The 21,905-nt window shown below is 33.6% G+C and overlaps 1 protein-coding gene across 4 annotated transcripts in view; it reads left to right on the top strand.

The window, feature by feature from the left end:
- Nucleotides 1-21,905, top strand: part of NEDD4L (NEDD4 like E3 ubiquitin protein ligase) — a 455,315-nt gene that overhangs the window by 190,972 nt on the left and 242,438 nt on the right. The window contains exon 1 of one of the 4 annotated variants that reach the window (XM_031945921.1): nt 16,656-17,394. The exons of the other annotated variants lie outside the window; for them this stretch is intronic. The gene's annotated coding sequence lies outside the window, so the exon portion shown is untranslated. Of the gene's footprint in view, nt 1-16,655; nt 17,395-21,905 lie in introns of those variants that run through there. 4 annotated transcript variants of the gene reach the window in all.

Below are 21,905 nucleotides of genomic sequence, written 5' to 3'. Positions count from 1 at the left end.
ATAAAGGATCTATAATGACTGAGTATATTAAATATTCATTTTAAATTAGAGCTATCAAAAAGTGATCTTGATAATTCAGTAGATTACAAATTCTCTTGCCACTCTAGTCATCAAAGGCCATATAACCCTGCTGATAACCACTTGTTGGATTATTAATCAGTAGTAGTCTAGAAAGCATTTACTAAACTCCTGTGCGCTGGGCACATAAGCTTTGAGAGAAATGATTAGTAAATAGCTAATTATTGGGGGATCTGGGTTTTTCCCCCCCTTTATAGGTCCATATTCTCTACTAGGCCAAGCCAGCATATGAAGGACATTTCTTATACAGAGATTGAATTAAATTTCTCTTCAGACCTAATCAAGAGGAGAGTCCATTGTATTCTATTCAGGTTGGAGTAAGGATAGATCCTTTGTCTAGACTGGGGGTGATTTGGAAATAAATGACATAATCAAAATCAAATTTTCCCAGTCCTTCATTAGAATAGGTCTACCTATATTTATTCTCAATACTTGTTAACCAAACAGAATTTATTGCCACCCTTAGGATCACCCATGCTTCCAAGGACACCCTTTTCCTAATTAATGCCTTTTATATGTCATAGGATATAAAGGCAAAATTTAAATATTTATTCCTTTGGGGGGTAGATCGTGTGTGTGTAGTGTATTGTAATGTACGTACAATATAAGAGTTTTTTTGTGGGTAGCATTAGCAGCTGCATGGAAATGGTAGTGGAATAATGAGAGGCTTCTTATAGAAGGCCATTCTACATGCCAGAGGGGGACTGCTTTCTAGGCATAATACAAAAGTAGCCAAGAGGGGAGATACTATTGTGTTCAAGAAAAAGAAAGTAGACTTATTTGGCTGGATAATAAAGAACATGAGTGCGTATTATCCCTATTAAACTGGAAAGAGGAGTTATAATGAGGCTGGGATGTTTATAGAGGATTTTTTTCCCCCTCTGGTATGGGTTGGACTAGGTCACTGAGGTTCCTTTCAACCTTGAAATTTTGTGATTATTCTTTGTAATCATTTTATAATGATTTTTGTGTTCATTAGCTTAATGAGCTCAGGTTATTTTCCAAAAAGTAGCTAATAATTTGTAGAATTTATAGATTTACAATTCTGATGGACATGGCTCTCTTCAACAATGAGATGATTCAAACCAGTTCCAACTGTTCAGTAATGAAGAGAGCCATCTATACCCAGAGAGAAGACTATGAGAAATTATTGTGGACCACAACATAGCACTTTCATTCTTTCTGTTATTGTTTGCTTGCATTTTTGTTTTCCTCAGGTTTTTTCTTTCTCTCTAGATCAATTTTTTTCTTGTGCAGCAAGATAACTATATAAATATGTATACATATATTGGATTTAGCATATATTTTAACATGTATTGGACTATCTGCCATTTAGGGGAGAGGGTGGGGGGAAGGAGGGGAAAATTTGGAACAGAAGGTTTTGCAAAGGTCAATGTTGAAAAATTACTCATGCATATGTTTTGTAAATAAAAAGCTATAATAATAAAAAAGAATATACATTTATAAGAAATTGTATCATCTTTTATGAATTTCTATTGAAAAAGATGGGGAAGTCTCCTGTCTCAGAGAAGAGCATTAATTTCTCTTGATAATACTGTATACTTTAATCTTAGAAAACCTGTCTATATGAATGGAAGACTCCTTTGCATGGAAAAAGTTAGACAGCTACAAAAGGGATATTTTGCTCTTTTTTATTTGTGTTTCCCTCTGGTATATCTAAACCTTACACATAGTGCTTTAAGAAGTTTGTTGAATTCAAATGAATCAACATGGAGTACCTGATTCTAGTCGTCTTGTCTCAGTAGCAATGTAATCTTGGAGAAGATAAGACTTTGAATGTCACTTCACCTCTATGGGCCTGTTTCCTAATTTTTAAAATGAATAATTCAGAATAGGAGTCAATTCCTACGATCCTTTCCAGTTTTACCAACCTGTAATTCTGTGCTTAAAAATGAGTTTTTTTTTTGTTTTGTTTTGTTTTTGTTTTTTTAAGCTACTGTATTACCACATTAAGGGCATAAATGGACTCCAGTGGACATGTTGGCACCCCTGCCCAGCTTCTATACATCCCTATAATGTGATCTGTGATGTGGGATTTGTCATCAAATGATAGCAGGCACCAAAAGTTGGGGTTCAGTCATGCGAAAAAGTCACAATGGCCATTCTCTTTGGCAAAATGTAGGTTTATTTAAGGAAGAGGGTACAGACAAAATTAAGGGATACCAGGAATAGTAAATATGAAATAAAGTGGGAAAGCATATGAAAGACAAGTTCCTCAGTGGAACTCACAATTACCTAGTGGGGGGGAGTACCCCATGAGGTTGGAGCATGCCCTTAGCTGACTGGCTAGATCCTGAAAGGAACTTAGAACCCTAAAAGAGTTAGTTAACTCTAAGGAGGAGAACCTTCTAAAATTAGGTCTTCTAAATCCAAAGCCACCTCATAACTATGAGACATAATGCTGTCAGACTTCCTGTGAACACAACTAGCAATATAGACCATGAAAACCTATATTCCTTAAATAATAATATTCATACACTGTAATACATCATCATAGTTTTATTTTTAACAAACAAAAAAAAAAAGCCCATCTCCCATATTGCAAGCTTTGTACTAGTGAATCTCATTAGCCTATTTTAAACGATTCTTCTTTGCTTAAAATCAGCTGCCTGCTATTGGAGTCTCATGGCTATTACCAATGAAATAATTTAGGATTTCAATATAGCCTTTTTTTATTGTGAAGTCTAGCCATCTTTGTTTGTTATCAAACTTGTCGTGATACCCTTAGCTTGTCCCATTATTAACCCACTCACAAAATGTAGCACATCTCTTTCATTATGATTCATTTAATGCTCTCTACTATCTAATTGATCCACATAAAGCTAAGTTACTAATGTGGTGTTAAAGTCAACAGTAATGGAGCAAGTAATGGAGTTTGGAGGTGGTGGTGAATGTTAAGTTCAACAATTCTGAACTGGACCTATAGCAACTGTTTCATTGGACCTTCAGCAGGGAAAAACTATGGCCCAGTATTCCTTGACCTTGGTCTTTTTCATAGATGCCCAAAGGGAATATTAAATTGAACAAAAGGTAAATGAAATCACCTGACTCATTCTCTGTCCCTTTTGCCCCAAGTGTTCTTCAAAACTTATGCATGTTATTTTTAGAAGAATTGTTTTTAGTAGAAACATGACTTTTTGTTTTATAATCACAAGGAGTAGTTGGGAGGAGAAACAATAAGCAGCTGATAGAGATTCAGTGACTTATAGGAATGGGGGAGGGAAATAATAGAAGAAAGATGTCATTAGATTCTTTCATCTTCTAGAAGTATAAGAAATAAGAATTAGGCTCCAGACTCCATGAGTTACAGGACCATAATGTTTAAAGACTTGCCGAGAAATGATGAGATCACAAATGACTAAGAAAAAAAAATGTAATTTGTTTGCTTTACTCTTAATGGAAATAATGAGGTATTAATGGAAATAATGCTTCATTGTGGTGGAAAGGTCACCCTAGTTCAGCTCCTGGCAAGTCCCTACCAAGTTGGAAAGGCTTCAAGTATGGTGGACAACAGACTGTGTGTCTGTCATCTGAAGACCAGATTACTAAATTCCAATAAGCTCGTTACCATAAAATCAGTCACCAGATTATCAACTCATAAGGCTGTTTACTAAAGCATGAAAAATTTTCACTTTGTGTTGGTAGTGGATGCCTGGTAAAATTAGGGATTTTTTGAAGTATACAAATTAATTGAAGTAATGAGTTACTTCAATGTCCCCCTTACCTTATGGTCAGATGTCTAGCTTGCATTCTTAACATGTAGACTAGCTACAAATCTGAATAAAAGCAATTACAAAAGAGAATTCTTAAAGATGAGAAAATCACTGAAAATATGATTTTCAGAAGAAAGGAAAAGTTTATTTGTTTGGTAAAGGCAATAAAAACCTAGTCTTGCTGCTGACAGAATATTGGTACTAGCAACAGGAAAGAAAGAGAGGAGGCACAATTAAGAAAGTAAAGGAATATGAGAAAGTAATAGTCATAAAGCATCAACAATCAGAAATTGGTTTTTAATATACTACTGGGAAGAAAAAGAAATCGATGCATTTTAAAGGAGAAGAAAGAACTAACATAAAAGTAGGCAGCATTTTGCCACCAATTCAGTTTAGTGGCAAAAGGCTACATATATTACAACAGCCTCTGAGGATTAAAAACTATATTATAGCACCATGTAACTATTAATATTGATAATCTTTAGTCATCATGATATTTAAATTAATTATATTAATTTATATATATATGTGAAATATATAAATTAATTATATTAAAATAATGATTAAGGTTGAGATATATGTAATAATTTTTTAGAAAGTTTAAAATGGTGGCAATAAGCATTTTAGTGTTTAAATGATTAACTTTACATTTCCTGGAATCATCACTTGTCCTGGGGTTCATAGTCCATGCAGTACAGATGAGGAAACTGAGGACCAGGGAGCTTAAATCACTCGGCCAAATAAGTATCAAAGACAGGATTTAAAAATGGTTCTTTATTCTGTACTTTACTACTTCCTACCCATATTAAGGCTTATAAAACTAAGATGTCATCATATTTTAACAATAACAATAGTGCTTTAAATTTTTAAAATAGTTTTGCTTTATTTTATTAATCCTCAAAAGCTTACGGAGCTTTATTGTTTAATCATCCCATAGAGTCTGTCTCTTCTTGATCCCATTGGGGTTTTCTTAGTAAAGATACTTTTCCAGCTCATTTTACAAATGAGAAACTCAGGTAAATGGGGCTAAGTGTCTTGCCCAGGATCACACAACTTAGAAGTGTCTGGGACTGGATTTGAATTCCTGATACCTATCTACTGTGCCACCTGCTGCCCCTATAAAATAGACACTGTCATTACCCTTATTTCAAAGATGAGGAAACTAAGGCTCAAAATAAAGGTCTTGAGCAGAGTCACCTGTATATGTAAGATGACAAACTAATATGGAGAATAAGAAACATATTTTTAAGCATGAACAATTTGAGAATTTGTTTTTGTTGGTTTTTTTTTTTTTTGATGGCTCATGTGATAAAAGGATGCTGTAACTTTTTTCTTTCTGTCTTTTTTTTTTCCCCAATAGAGGAAGAATTGGGAGGGAAGAGGAAAAATAATCATTTTAAATTGTTGTTAGTTTTCTTCTATTGGTTTTTTCCTTTTCAAAAATTTATAACAGAGGGTATCTTTATTGGTAAAGGAATGAGGAGAGGCATATTAAAAATGTAATTTAAAAGTAAAATATATCAATAAAATACAACAAGCATTTTAAAAATGTGATATTCTCCAATGTAGAAATTATTAATCAGGAAATAGAAATTTTTCCTAACCATTGGAAAAACTATTCAAATTCTGTAATAAATTAGAGAAAAGCAAATTCCTAAGTCACATTGTACATAGTATATATGATCATACCCAGCAAATTGGCAAAAATAGCTTAAAATGGTTAAATTTAGTATCACAGATGCTTACATTGTTGTTTGGACCATATATCATTGCCAGTTTTTTTTTTGAAAGTAGTTTGGCAGTATGCACTAAGAATCACAATACTTGATCATAATATATTTTATTTATATATGTGTGTGTGTGTGTATGTATATATTATCATTGTTATTTTCTTCAAATAAGGCAAGCTCCTTGAGGGCAGGAACTATTTTATAGTTGTTTTTTTTTTTTTTGTTTTGTTTTTCTGTCCTAGGTGAGTACCTCACACAGTGCCTGACACATAGTAGAGAAGAATACTTGTGCATTGATTCCTTGATATTCTTTCATCCATGAATTGTAAGGTCAAAAGAATAAAAAGAACAACCTTCACATTAGTGACCACAAAAATCAAAGATGGCATAATTTTAAATAAATAGAAGGAGAAGTTCCTTTTGAAAGGACCATAGAACAAATTAGTTTTTCTGCAAACATTAAGACCTATTGGAGTTTTGAGGGAGATAAAAAATTAAATTATGGTCCCTGTGCTTGTGAACCTCACAATTAAGTGTGGAATTGTTAAATAACATACAATATGACAGAAGTCTATTCAAAGATTTCAAAAATAAAATATGAGGCCTGAGGGAGATGATTTTTTTTTTCTGATCAAAATATAAGTAGTTACCATTATAGGATTTTATTTATTTATTCCACATTTTTTGTAAAGTTGGGGGCTTTTGTACTTGTTGAGAAAAATAGCCATTGAGTGTCAATCAGACTGAGCTTGATTGAACATGACATCCCATCTCCTGTCTGAACATTTCTACAAGTGCATCCTTATATTTGGAACACATCTCCTTCTTGTCCCTATTGTTGCTGTAACTCAAGTTCTACTTCTTCAATGTAGCCCTTTCTTGACACAGGCCTTCCTTCCCCCTTGTCAGTGCTTCTTTCTTCCTCATATTACCTTGTATTTTTTGCTTATGCAACATTGTAAGATTAAGATAAAATACATAGAATTAAAACAAAGATGATGTTAAAATAGAGTTATCAAATCTATGTTTTAAAAGTTCTCAGACCACAGATTAAAAACCTCTGGTGCAGTTGTTGGTGGAGTTGTGAACTGATTTAATCATTTTGTAGAACAATTATGTAGAGTAACTATGCCCAAAGGGCTATAAAACCATGCATATATCCTTAGCAATACCACTAATCTGTATTTCAAAAGAGGTTTTTTTTTTTTTTTTTTTTTTAAGTAAAAGCATCTATATGTACAACAGTATTTATAGCAGCTCTTTTCTGGGGACAAAGAAATGGAAATTGAGGGAATACCATTAATTGGTGATTGCTGGACAAATTGTAATATGTGATTATGATGTAATACTATTGAGCTGTAATGAGACAATGCTTTTAGAAAAATATGGAAAGACTTCTATGAGCTGATCCAAAGTGAAATGTACTGTGTACAGAGTAACAGCAATATAGTAAGATGACCATTTGTGACTGACTTAGAGTTTCAGCAATACGGTGAGCCAAGGAGTTGTGATCAAAAAGGCTATCCATCCCCAGAGAAGGAACTGATCTGCATACAGATTTGTAGAGGGCTGGAACTCTGGAAAAGTATTCTTGAAACAAGGATACTTACCACAGGGTGTTTACTCAGTGTGGTTGATGAGATAATGGTTCTCTAGTTCACATATACTTAGTACTTTGTGTGATATGGTGATATAATGGTTCTACAGTTGGCATATGCTCAGTGTGCTATAGTGATGCAATTGTACTAAGGGCTGAGAGGACTTGAAATTAACAGACTGGAGTAAGTGAGACTGTGTGCTAGAGCTCCATCTCAGACTCCAGGCTCCAGACTCTATCCCTGACCAGCCTTGTGGTCACTCTTCTGCCTTCACTTCTCCATCTAAGACCAAGGCTTGTCCGGAGATCCTCTGGAAAGCTAGCCCGGACGTTACATAGATTGCAGCACACTGTTTTTTAGTTTAAAAAAAAAAAGATTATAATTCTATATTTTTCTTGAGAAAAAAATTCTGTATTTCTTTGGGATTTGTTGGTCTGTTTTCTTTTACAACATGACTAATATGAAAATGTTTTGCATTTATCAAATTTCTGGCCTTCTCAATGGAGCAATGGAAAAGGAGAGAATTTGGAACTTAACATTTTAAAAATGAATATTAACAATTGGTTTACACATAACTGGGGAAAATAAAATATCAAATAGATATAAACAAACAAAAAATCTTTGATGAAGGAGAAAATATTACATGCATGGACGAGAGGGAGAGACTTCATTGAAAGTGATTATTTAGACTTCAATTTAATAAATGCATATTGTTTCTACTATTATCAGGAGAAGCAAAGAAGATAAGCCTTTTTCTTATAGGAATCTGTTATGTCTGTGAGAAATGGGAATTAGCTAGTGTATAGTATATGGATATGTATAAACATACTCACCTCCTAATCCCCTATATGTGAACACTATGAAAGGAGTTAACCTGCGACTTTCTGGTTATAGAAAAGCTCTCTGGGGAAGCTGAAACACAATTCATCTATAAATTAAGGTCTTAGATAATTATTAAGAGAGATGACATGATACTTTGGGGGTTCACAAGAATATGTTGTCATGACATTTTAGTAGGTAGTGATGGGGAGAGTTTAATAATGGCTTTGCTAAGGACAGCATTTGGGATGGGTGTTGAAGGCCAAGGTCACACTATAGGTAAGGACCTGAACACTGTTTACTCTTTAAAAAACAAGTCAATAATATCCTGGAGGCATGCTAATTTAAGGCTTCTAGGTCATCTGTAATTCACAGAACATTTCTGAATCATCCAAAATTTAGTAGGAGTAGAACTATTCCCAAATTTATCTTAGGGAATGACACAGTTCACTGGAGTTTGATATTCACTATTTTTTCATCATGAAGCTCCATTTTTATCACATTGGACATGGGCGTACCTTTGATAAATTAATCCGTTTTATACTTCTGTCCTTGATTATAACCTTCAGATTTTCAATAGGATTTAAATCAAAACGGTTTTCAGACCACTGAAGCATATTTTTCTTCATTTCTTAAATTGATTTCTTAATTCTTTTGTGGGATGTTGCATGGTAGCAAGATCACATTTCATATCTATTTGAAAATCCCTGTAATTCTGGAATTATTTTGCTTTTCAGTATATCAATACTTTTAGAGGAATTCATAATTCCTGCAATAGGAAAAAAGATTTCCAAGGCCATTATATTTTTTAGGATGGATGTTTTATATGATATGAAGAAGATGCTCAGGATAGGTTCACCTGGACTGATAACAATTGTTTCAGCCCAATTTGAATGAAAAAATTTATTTCATCAATAAAAAAAAAACTACTTTTTAAAACAAGATTCAGAATTCCAGAGTTGAATTGTCTTGCCCACAACAAGCATTATTTTTCATAGCAATGGTTAGTCACTATTTTTTCTCTTTTATTTAGCTTCTTGCTCGTATTTCAGCTTTAAGAATATATTGCATTGCAGAAGAATCAATAATAATTCTTCTAGCTGCTAGCTGCCACTGAAAATCTTTGTTACCTAAATATGATTATTCCGTTTTGCCTTGTTTTCATTTTCACTTTGCATTTTGATGAGACTGATCCTGTTTCATTGTGGGCTTAAATGATGTTTGAAAATTCTCGACTTTACCAAACTAACAAACATTGCTCTATTTCTAATGGATATTGAAGTGTATTCTCTAAGAATTACATTTTATTTTCATGTGTTCTTGAAGTAATAGCCATGTTTAAGAATCACTAAATTAAAAACATGACAAAATAGAGCAGTGAAATGTGTGGTATGAAATATGTCTCCTAAATTAGAACGAACTAAATTACCTTAGAGAAACCATCTCACTCAGTTTTATCTGATCAAGGGCAAACTTTTAGCTTAATATTGATTAAAACATTCACACTGCTATTGTTGTTAAAAAATGAAATTATATCAAAATTATTGCTTGTATCAAGTAACTCACACAATCCTGAATGATCTTCTAACCCAACTTTGATGAAATGTTTTTAGTTAATTTATAAAAATAATTTATAATAATTCCACATTACTTGTTTGTAAATAAATTCTAGGTAATGAATGCATGTCTCTTACAGATGAGTGTGTAATGTCTGAGCATTGGACTGAGAAAAGAAAAAGTGATTTGAGGATTTTTTTTTTTTATTTAATAGCTTTTTATTTACAGGTTATATGTATGAGTAACTTTACAGCATTAACAATTGCCAAACCTCTTGTTCCAATTTTTCACCTCTTACTCCCCTCCCCCTCCCCCAGATGGCAGGATGACCAGTAGATGTTAAATATATTAAAATATAAATTAGATACACAATAAGTATATATGAGCAAAACGTTATTTTGCTGTACAAAAAGAATCAGACTCTGAAATATTGTACAATTAGCTTGTGAAGGAAATCAAAAATGCAGGTGGGCATAAATATAGGGATTGGGAATTCAATGTAATGGTTTTCAGTCATCTCCCAGAGTTCTTTCTCTGGGCATAGCTGGTTCAGTTCATTACTGCTCCATTGGAAATGATTTGGTTGATCTCATTGCTGAGGATGGCCAGGTCCATCAGAACTGGTCATCATATAGTATTATTGTTGAAGTATATATGATCTCCTGGTCCTGCTCGTTTCACTCAGCATCAGTTCGTGTAAGTCTCTCTAGGCCTTTCTGAAATCATCCTGTTGGTCATTTCTTACAGAACAATAATATTCCATAATATTCATATACCACAATTTGTTCAGCCATTTTCCAACTGATGGGCATCCACTCAGTTTCCAGTTTCTGGCCACTACAAAGAGGGCTGCCACAAACATTCTTACACATACAGGTCCCTTTCCCTTCTTTATGATCTCTTTGGATTATAAGCCCAGTAGTAACACTGCTGGATCAAAGGGTATACGCAGTTTGATAATTTTTTGAGCATAGTTCCAAACTGCTGCTTTGAGGATTTTAAAAAAAAATTTCAGTGGAATGTCTTTTATTCTTGTCTTCTGATGCTTTCATAGATTTATAAAGCTAGTCTTGAGACCAAACTCCATGGAAGGTGTCATAGATTCTGAGTATAATAGAGCACTGATTAAGGGGGCTTTTATTGTGCTTTCAGTGTTAAGATTCTTGAGGACTTTTAAAAGTATAACTTGATACTTACAGTAGGAAAATAATATAAGTGCCATAATACTCCAGCTTTTGAGACTACAGAAGTCTATGACTTTGTTCCAGCTTAACAACTCTTTCCCCTAGTTTAAGAACATAATACTTTATCTCCTTGGATTTCTTTATTTTTTAGAAGGACATTATTTTGTTATGTATCAACTTGTCCCAGGTTGATATTAATTAATTGGAATTTGTTGTTTTTACCTAATTTTGAGCATTTTTGTCCTTTTTTGAACTAGACTTATAATTTCCTCTACTAGTTTGGGTAATCAACTACCCTGTAACTTAGTCTTTGGAGGACTCCACACACTGAGAAGTTAAGTGACATGCTTTTAGTATTATAGTTTGTATATGCAAGAAGCAGTATTTCAATTCAAGCCTTCCTAACTCCAGGGGCTAGTTCTCTATTAAATTTTGCTGTCTCTGACATGTCTTAGTCTTTATTCAAACAAAATCTAACCAAACCATCAATCTACCTTTCAGCATTAATAAGTATACATTAAGAATAAAATTCAATTTTTGTTCAGAATCTTGTTATATTTCAAATTCTGAATATCAGATTGCACTGTTTGGTGAGAAACCACTATGGCATCTTGGCCAAGAACATGCCAGGGACAAGTGGCCCATGGGATCACAAAGAGGTAGATATAATGGACTGACTAGACAACAATAATAACAATGGAGTTTAGCCTCAAATTATGGAATTCCTTGTAAGTTTGGATGATTTGGCTTCTGAGATTTTTTTCTAGCTCTGAGATTCCATGATGCTGAACTCCAATTCCAAGGTATGCTATGGAAATAATTTTATGGTTTGTTTGAATGTGGCATTTCTCCCCCCCACCCCACCCCACCCCACCCCCCTCCCCTTGGATTTACTGCTTTATCCAAAAATGAAATAAAAAAAAAAAATTTTTTTTTTCTTTTAAGTTTTCTGTTAGCTGGACTCTGATTAATTGAAGTTTTTTTCTCTAAAGACCATTCCTGCCTTATAAGTGACTCATACTTACAACAGCTGTTCCTTCTCTGTTTTTTCCATTTCTGCTGCTGTTTTTGGGAGCCACTATGGAAAAAACACGGATCTTTTTAAAATCTGTGGGTTCAAAAGTAGATAAAAGGAAGTAGCTGTGAAAAATGGAATCAAATTTAGGAGGAATTTGACCTGGGGAAAATTTCTAGGCAAGTCAGGCCTAGAGTTCATGATGGCTAATAGAAGTATCTTTATCTAAGTTGTTCAATTTTTCCTACTTTGCATAGTATCAGTATCAAATTCTATCAGTTAAAGATATGGATTCGTAACCATAGTTTTAAAATGTAGATATCTTTGAGTTATTTGTCATTCATATATTTGTGTGAATTATCTCAATTCTAGATTAATGGGATCTTAGAATTCCATAGCTAGAAAGAATTAAGAGATTGTTTAAATTTAGCCTTTTATTTTACATTTGGGATACGTATCGTTTTGTACCTCAATATATCTAGCAAATTAGGGTGAGGATTGGAATTCAGTTCTTTAGAGTCTTAGTATAGTAATTTTTCCTTTAAACATCTAATGGAAATAGGCTGTCCTGGGGTGACATATTATTTAGGGTGGGGAAAATACTTATGTTTTTCATTTTGGGAACTGGGCCCATTAGTTTCAGGTGAAGACCTAGGGAAAAATGTAGCAATCAGGACTTTGGGGCAGTGGGAAGGAATTTGGAGCCTAGAGAAAAAGAGGAATCAGTAAGAAGAAGAAAGATTTGGAATGGGAAATGGTAATATGCCAAATACAATCTATATGTGTTTTAAATTTTCCTTAACTTTAGCCATAGCCGAGAAAGTGAAGAAAAGTCACTTTCTTCTTTTCTTCCCTCTCTTTTACTTCTCTTGATACTCTTTCCTCTTCACCTGTATACTATATGATTCTGTACTTCTAGTATGACAAATTTGGACTTTTGGGGCTATATTTCAACTGTATTATTAATTAAATAGTCCTAAAAAACAGCTTTTAAATGAACTTTTAGAATATGGTCCCTTTTATAAGTGGAAGGCTGCCTTTACATGAGAAGACTCCAACTGTTGCACTCCCCTTCCCAATTAAAATTGTATTTTCCTCTTGAAAATATTTTGTAAGATCACTTAATTCATATGCCAATACTATGAAGAATGGAACTGGACAGTGCATTCTATAATACATATAAACTGAAAGCTTCCCAAACTTAGAAAAAGTCAGTGTTAGATCCACAAGGAAACTCAGTACTTGGTGTTCTAATCACCAGGCCTTGCCTCTGCTATTATATAAAGAAATTGTCTGTGTCATGTCATCACTTCTTTGTTCAATTTATTCCTCCCCCTCCAACTGTCCTAGTTTCTCCTTTCTCTTTTACCATAACTGATGTTAAACCCAAGAGGGAAACTTGTTCATTCCCAGCATTTTTATTCTCTTTTTCTTTTTTATCAAATAAATAACACCAGAGTATTAACCATGATACAGATAAGGAAAAGAGCCATGATCATGGATTTGGGAAATCCCACCTTAGAATTCTGATTGCAGCACTTAATAGTGATGTGATCCTAAGCATATTGCTTAATATCTACTCTAAAACTTGATTTCCTACTCTGTAAAATGGGAGTAATTATGCCTGTTCTTATGTGGCTATAAGGATTGTAGTGCAGAAGATATTTTGTCAAGTTTAAATCACCATCTAGATATGAGCTATAATTATTATTCTTCCTTTTAGGTATGTTTTCAGAATGATTTTTTTTTTCTCCCAGTACTTTAGATTTTAAAAACACAATATTCCATTTGGAATATTTTACTGGATACTTTAACATAAATTTTTATTTTAAAGATTTTTAAAAACGTACTCACATCTTAACATTTTTTTTTCTTTTTTTTCCATCTTTCCTTTCTCCTCTCTTCCCTTTTCAGGGGAGATATTTTTTTTTAGATGACTTTACCACTTTTTTTCCCCCAGCTTAGTCTTTCCTTAGGACAGATCATCTCAGGATGTCCTTCAGGGCTATTAAATCTTTTTAGTAATACTATATTCCTTTACTATTCTCAAGGACCATTTGTGATTCAAGATACTTAAAAATTCCTAAATTTCCTTAACATGGATTTAATTGAATTATGAATTAAGTACAAATTAAAAAGCAAATGTGTTTGTGATGAAAGGAAATTAGATGAATTTAAAATGTCAATATGAAATTTTATTTTTGATTTCTAGACAAAAACTGGACATTAAGTTTTTATAAAATAATAGGATGACAGAGAATGTAGAGGGTAAAACTTTTTTCTCTTCTTATTCTAGGTATCTGGTAACTCAATCTATTACTTGCCATGAATGTTTTTACCTTTTTGGTATTCTCTCTGGGTTGTTCAGACAAGTATACAAATATTTGTCTAGTACCTAGAAAATGCCTTGCACTCCAAAGGATGGTGCAACTGAGAACCTGCAACCTTTTCTTCTTTCTTCTCTGTCTTCCTCTCTTCCTTACTTCCTCCCTTCATTTCTTTTTGGATCACTGAAACCTCCCAAGATATCTTGGAGTCTATCGGGCCAGATTTCTTTCTTTAGGACCAGCCTTAAAACCAAATCACTCTGATTCTCATTGGTTGGCCAATCTTATGCCAATCTCCAGAGGCCCAATTTGGGGCCTCTGTTTGGCCCTTTGTTGACTCTGAAAAAATATAGATAGTCATTTTTGTTTTGACCAGAAATCTTAAGGATCATCCTCTCCCCCTCTTTCTCCCTTCCCCCCTCCCTTCTCTCCTCCCCTCCATTCCCTTCTCCCCTCCTCTCCCCTCCCCTCTTCTCTCTATTTAGTCCTCCCCATCTATATTTTGCCACTGGGCCCAGATGATTCTGAAAAAGAAAGTGAGGCAAGTGACTTTGCCAGTCCTCTATCCCTCAAATACTATTCACTTAAATATGGCATTACTTTCTGATTTAATAGTCTTCTTCAAGGACAAAGAACACTGATAGCCTCCCTATCTCTCTGTTCATCTCTGTTTCTACCTCTGTCTCTCTCTGTTCATCTGTTTCTATCTACATAATTGCCAAAAAACAAAACAAAATAAGACTTCCTAATATATAACTGATTAGACTCTCCATTGAACTACTATCTTTTCTAATCTTTTTTTCCTATTTCTCTCCTTCTCTAACTGTATATTCCACTAAGTTCCAATACTAGCTTTCATCTCTATCTCCTCCAGGCTTTTAAACATCCCCCTCCCCAACTCCTTTTTTAATCTCTGTTTATCAGAATCTTTATATTTTTCATGAGTCAGAAGATGTGTCCTTCTTCTGTGAAACCTTCTCTGATTTTCCTAGTTTTTTCTCCCTCCCAACTTGCACTGAATTTATTTATAATCCTGTTTTTCTTTATGTTCTTTTTCACCTCTCCCCTTCCTCACCACTCCATAAATTCCATAAGGACAGGTTCTGTTTTATTTATTTTATTTCTACATTTAACAGCAGGCAAGGTATCTTCCTTATAGTAGCCACTTAAATGAATCTTTGTTGAACTAAAATTACTAAGAAGACTTTAATCTGGATCTTGTCTTTGACATTTATTGTGTGCTGAAAGTCAAGTCACTTAATATCTTTGAATCATAGTTCAGTTGCTTCTAAGATGGAAGGAGAGGGTCATCCTTAGGTTGTGTCTCTTAGGCATGTTGGAATATAAATACTTTGTAAATTTGAAAATCTATACAAATGTAAGCCGTTATTATCATTATTTTCTTTGCCAGTGTTCTCTTTAATCTAACCCAGCCCTATGATAATCATAACTCATTGTCACTTTGCTCTTTGGAGTGGACAACCACTATTGGCTAAAGTCAGATTTATCTCAGTTTCCTGTCATCTTGTCTTCATTTTCTTTGTTCTTTCATGTCAGTATTTTTCTTCTGTAATTTCTGTTTTATACAAAACAAATTCCATTTTGTAAAATTTCAAGTAACTAGATATGTTGCTTTAGATAGGTTTTTTTTTTCAGTGTTGAATTCAATTCAATGCCTTTGGTTTTGGAATGCTCTTGAAGGTATCATTGTAGAAATTTTTAGACAAGTAGCTAATGAGGTTAACTAAGAAATGTTGTAGACTTAGATGTCTTTTTATTCTCATCACTGAATGTTTGAGGTGTCAGGATATGCATCTACATTGAAGACGGTTAGGATTATTTTTATTATTATAATTTCCAATTGAACAATTTTATAGAAGGGAACTTAGGTGGGCAGCCTTTTATTTGAAAGCAGTTTATCTTTGCTATAGTTCAGGTATTACCTGCTGCTCACATGCTACAACAGGGGGCACCATACCACATGATTTTAACCTTCTCTGAGAGATCTTTATATTTCAAGTTTTTTGTACTATGCAACAGTTGCAACTAATGCAACTGAATTTTGGGATATGTCTATTAAAAATATTATTTTTAAGCTTTTGTGGATGAGTGTTAGGGACAGCATCAGGATTATGATGGTGGTCAAGTGTAGTTTAATCCAAGTATATTTCTGTGTTTGACCTATTTTTCATGTATAAGGAAATCTTGGTCTTTCTATAACTGTTATTTATTGACCTTGTGTTTCATTGTTTCATTAATATTGGTTAGAATTTTTTTTAGGATACTTTCCAAATCTATTTATGTTACATTTTGCAGTTTTTCAAGTATATGTTGAATGGAATTATCTAGATATTGTTTAAGTGTATTTTTATTCAACGTTGCTTTCAGAATATCATTTTCTTTCAAGGTATTATCTACAGCCTTCTCGTTGATATCTTTATGTTTGATGTGACTTTCATGGAGAAACTGTTACTTGTCTAAATATCTGAGAACACAGTTTGGAATTATGCCAACCAAGTCGGGGGAAAGTCTATGCCTTTGACTTAAAGATGGCACAGTGTTTGAAGAGAAGGGCCTGGAGTCAGGAAGACTTTAATATACAATGTAAATAAAAAAATGAAAAAAATACTTAATGTTTACATTTGCAAGAAGAGTTTGAAAAAATATTCCACCCCCACACTTGGAGAGGTTAGTTAATGTCAGGTAAAGTAAATGCTGGTTAGTTTTGCTGTTTTCCCTCTCATCTCTCCCCCTCATCCCTTAACCTTCTTGAAAAGAAATATCAGTAAAAATGAACACTTCCACTTCTCCCCCAAACAGTCAAGTTCATATAATATTGCATGGAACTATGGAGCGATTTCTGGGTCCATTAGGTTTACAGTCATTATAGCCCATTATTAAGGGAAGAGATGGCCACAATCTCTTGCCAAAGGTACCCATAGTTAACTGGTTCAATGCAGTTTAGTTGTCACCATGTGATTTTAAAAAAACTAATTGCCAAGAAGGGTGGAGATATTTAATCTTTATTGAAGGGGTGGAGTTTGACTCAACTCCTTTTCCACCAACAACTATTTCTCTCTAGCTGTCATTTTATGTGAGTCACCTGTCTAAGTAGCAGCTCTTGGAATTCCTCCTCAGTTGTGTTAAAACTTGCTGGATTTCCTGGAGTATCTGTGGAGGTGTGCCTTAAGACAGACTCAGAACATGAAAGGAACAAGACAAGGAAAGTGATGAAGTGATTGGGGAAGACTGATATTTCTGGTGCTTTTTTGGAGTAGAGGTGGACTTAAATCGAGGGTGTCCTGGGCAGGAGAGATTGCTAATACCTACCGAACCTTGAGGAAAATTACAGGTAAGAACAAAGACGCTACTGTATTAATTTGTCTTGGGAATGTGTAACAACTCTTTGTTAGATGGTGGTAGGAGTTTTGATTTGTTTTAAAGTTGTTTAAGTAGCAATGGATTGAAACAGTTCCGTCTGATCCAAGTCTGATCTATATATACACACACAATTATAAAATAGTCTGTTTTTCCTTAACTATATTATCTGTAGTTGATTAATTTGGCTCTTCTAATAGAGAGTCGGACAAAGAAGTGAATGTTTGTACTTTTAAGTAATTGTGATTTGAGTTCTTTCTGTGATAGTATTCATAATTTTTGCCTTACCTCTATATGGATTCTTCCTCCATTAAAAAAAGAAAGAAAGAAAGAAAAGAAAAGAAAAGAAAACTGAAAATTACGGGAACAAATTCTGCACATGTCAGAATTGTAAAAGCCATCTTTTGTATATTTTACATCTTGAAAATCAGGGAAATCAAAGGCTCTTAAATTCATTTAATGATTCCTTTCCATATAAAATCGATTTTTGCATTTTGTGTCCTCTTAATTTTTTTTTTTAATCTTTTTATAAAGTGCACTTCTTTACCTATAGACCAGGAAAGTTAGAAGAGAATCTGACCCAGAAAATTAGTTCCTTCACAGATTTAATTACTAAAGGAAGTTTTTTTTCTTTCTTTGTGAGTTAAGGCTAGAATTTTGAAAGTCATAGAATCTCCCCTTCCAACATCTCTCACGCCCATCAGATGACTTACATAATATAAAGCAAAACATTGAGAACTGAATTCATTTGGCCTAACAGCCAATTTTTTTTCTTCCGTGAATTTCTCTTCTAATTTTCTTACCTCTATTACTTATTATTCTTGAAATAAATTTGAATAACAGTTAAGTATTCAGTATCAATGAAACGTACTTTCAATAGACCATTAATTATATAATCTTGTTTTAGAAAGGTAAAAATATGCCAGCAACTTGTAATTAATAAAATATACTAAAAACCTAGAGATAACTCTAAGCTATAACAGATTAAAGTAGTTGACTTTACATTATGTTATAATAAATAGCCACATGCATGTTTAACTTGAATTCCTCTGTGATTTAAAAACAAAACAAAATGAAACTAACTCTAGAATTTAGTGGGGGGGGGGGGGGGAGATTGCTGTGATGCCTTTGCAGAAGTTTTCTCTGAGCTAGGAAGGCATAGTGCATTTTCATCTTCTAGAATCACATGAAAAGATGAATTACTTGATGGGATAAATGAAAGGAAAAGTAGGGGGAAAAAAACTTTTTACTTAACAAGAAAAATAGATAAGGGTTTAAATGTTTTCCATTTTCACTTGTAATGGCAGTTATATTTAAGTTTTAAATATATAATGCATTGCTTTCTACTGAAACATTTGTATAATAAACTTCATAGATGCTAGAAAATTCATTAAGGCACATTTATTTTTCATTTTGAGAATAATTTTGAACTTTAAAAAGCCATTCTTTTTTTTTTTTAGTGTTTTATCGCTACTCCATGTTTACAATTTCATATGTTCATTTGTTCTCTTATGTACTTTAAAGGTTTTTACTAAAAGTGGGCATTTTTTAACCTACCTTTTGCAAAAAAAAAAAACAAAAAACTGGCAGAAATGAATGCATAGGATTTAAAGAGACCTTTTTTCAGAACTTTCTTTACCTGGACATGCTGCTTATGTTCTTTCCAATTCCTTTAATAGACAAAATTCATAATGGCTTTGTCTTTAAGTATGAAAGAATCTTTTTTTTTTTTTTTTTCATTTTGAATTTGGGATATACAGGTTTTTTTTGTTTTTTTTTTTTACTTCAAAACCTTTGTTTTCCGTTCTTGGATAGGCAGGTAGAAATGGGGTCCCTTTTGTTTTGGTGGGTATGCACAGAAAACAGAAAATTCAAAGCTTGCTACCTCACACATTCCTTAATGGCTGCCAAGTGCTTCTGAATTCCTGACTAGGGATACAGGTGACTCATCCCAAGTCCAGAAATGTTCACGGGTTCAATTGGTGTCTTGTGTTTACAGAAACACATTTGAAATATCTTCTTGGTGGCTCAAAATTCCTCACCAAATGATTTGCCATCATATTATCCATAATAAATATTTGTGCTTGCTGCATTCCATAGCTACACTTGTACCACACAAGAACAAAAAGGTTGATTTGGGGAAATTCAGTAGCATTTCTGCTTTCTGCTTGACATCAGGAAGGTAGCTCTTGGGCCTAGAGAAAGGTTTCTTAACTTCAGATCAGCTTGGCTAACAATTTTCATAAAGCTTCAGGTTCCAAATGCTGAACATTCACATAGTTCATACATCCTGCACAACTGCTGTCACCAAAGTTGATAGGACACAAAATAGTCCTGGGATGGTTCTCATTAATCCTGATCTATCCCCTATCAATCATCCAAGTGAATGCTTGAACTCTTAATCATCCTTGGGGTGAGGAGTAGAACAATAGACTAAACCATAACTCCTCATTTACATTTTCCCTATACATATATATATATATATATATATATATATATATATATATATATAAGCTCTTTACTTTCCTGGCATCCTTGATGAAGGACTAATAAATTGAGATTTCCTTGAAAAAAAAGCACATAGAACCTAAGTTATACAATATTAGGACATAGTATGCAGAATGCTTGACTTCAGAAATAGAAATATTAACGAGGCTAAATAACATGAAAGCAAATTGTATTTAATGAGAAACAGGTAGATGTCGACTCCTTTTCTTAATTGAGTATGTAAGCAAAGTTGTTCATTTGATGCCCTATTCCAAAAAATGATCCCATTTGGGGTACTCTTGGCAAAGACACTGGAGTGGTTTGCCATATCTTTCTCCTGCTCATTTTATAGATTAGAAACTGAGGCATTCGGGATTAAGTGATTTACCTGGTATAAGTATCTGAGGTTGGATTTGAACTCATGTCTTCCTGACTTTACACATGGCACTCTATCCACTGAAGAACCTAGCTGCTCTGCTTGATTATTGGCCAACTTATTACCGCATACAAAAAAACTAAGGAAGGTGAATGACTCACCATCCTGTCATATCAGCATAGGCCATTTAGTCATAGGGTTCATGAGTACAGGTAATTCACTCTTGTGGGAATGAGGTTTATGAAAATAAAAATACCAATCAGATGATTTAAAACTTTGGTTTTAATGACAAGATTATGACAATAAAATTATTTGAGATTTGTCATAGTAACCAATCCTCAGATTCAAAAACCAACCATATGTTAAGTATGAAAGTAATAGTCTTAATTTGCTTTTTTTTTTAAAAAAAAAAGGTTTTTTTAATGGAAATTTATTTGTAAGTTGATTCTGCTTAGCTGATATTTGTTATTCTGACCTAGTGATATGGGAAGAGAAATGATCCTACTTTTAGTGTGGTTGTAGTACATGTACATTTTATGGGACTTATTAGCTACCAGGTATAACTTCTCCTTAGTTGTGAGTTTTAGCACTTTGTAAGGCTTTATCTTTGATCCCCAAATCCATAGGAATACCTTTTACTTACTTTCTCTCACTCCTATTTTGGTTCTTTTTCATATTTGATTGTTGGATTTTTTTCCTACCCCTACCTCAGTTCATTTGATTTATATTTCCTTTCTTCCATAAATAGGAACAGCTCCTGCAGCATTTTGGAGGAGTAGCAGTATTTTTGACTATTAATGATTTGATACTTGAACTATATCAAGACAATTATAGTAGAAAAAATAAAGTAGTTTTGTTCTCTATTTAAATGAAAGATGAAATATTCCTTTTGAAATGCTTGTTCTTTAGTATGACACCATGCATCCAAAATCTATGGAGGTTGGAAATAGAGGAATATATAAAGTATGTCTGTGAGGACAGACAATCATTGCAAAAAAGAATGAGGTCAGCACTCCAGTCATTTTTATTTAATTGTAAAGCTAGGGAGATTCATTGTCCTAGGGCAATTGTATTACTATATAATTTCATTTTGGAATATGACAGGAAGCAAAAAAAATTCCTATAACCAAAACTGGCATCCTGATTTTTGTAGCATCCTAGGAAAACCCACAAAGAATCTAGAGAGAGTTTGTGTAATGATGCTATGCCTATGCATGTTAGGCTATAATGACTTTCTGACCTGCACTAGTGAACATTCATGACTGCAATATGAGCCTTTGCTTGCTCCAGTGCTTGCTCAATCAAGTTATTGCCCTGGAGTCTTAATTTTAAACAGCTTTCTTTGATATGTACACTGATGCTTTAGAAAAAGAAGGTAGAATTATTGCTGTTAATTTATTTAGTTTTCACCCCACCTCTTAATTTGTGTTTCTATCTATATTTCTCTATTTTGGCAACACTATTTAATAAACACCAGAGTTTACAGTACCTCATATCCTCTTAAAGAAATGACCTTGAGAGGCAGCTAGGTGTTGAAGTGAATAGAGCACCAGCCACTTAACACTTCCTACCTGTGTGACCCTGGGCAAGTCACTTAATCCCAATTGCCTCAACAAAAGAGA

Source organism: Sarcophilus harrisii, chromosome 1, assembly GCF_902635505.1.
Source record: "Sarcophilus harrisii chromosome 1, mSarHar1.11, whole genome shotgun sequence".
Taxonomy (NCBI): Eukaryota; Metazoa; Chordata; class Mammalia; order Dasyuromorphia; family Dasyuridae; genus Sarcophilus; species Sarcophilus harrisii.
This window is presented reverse-complemented; position numbering and strand designations above follow the sequence as displayed.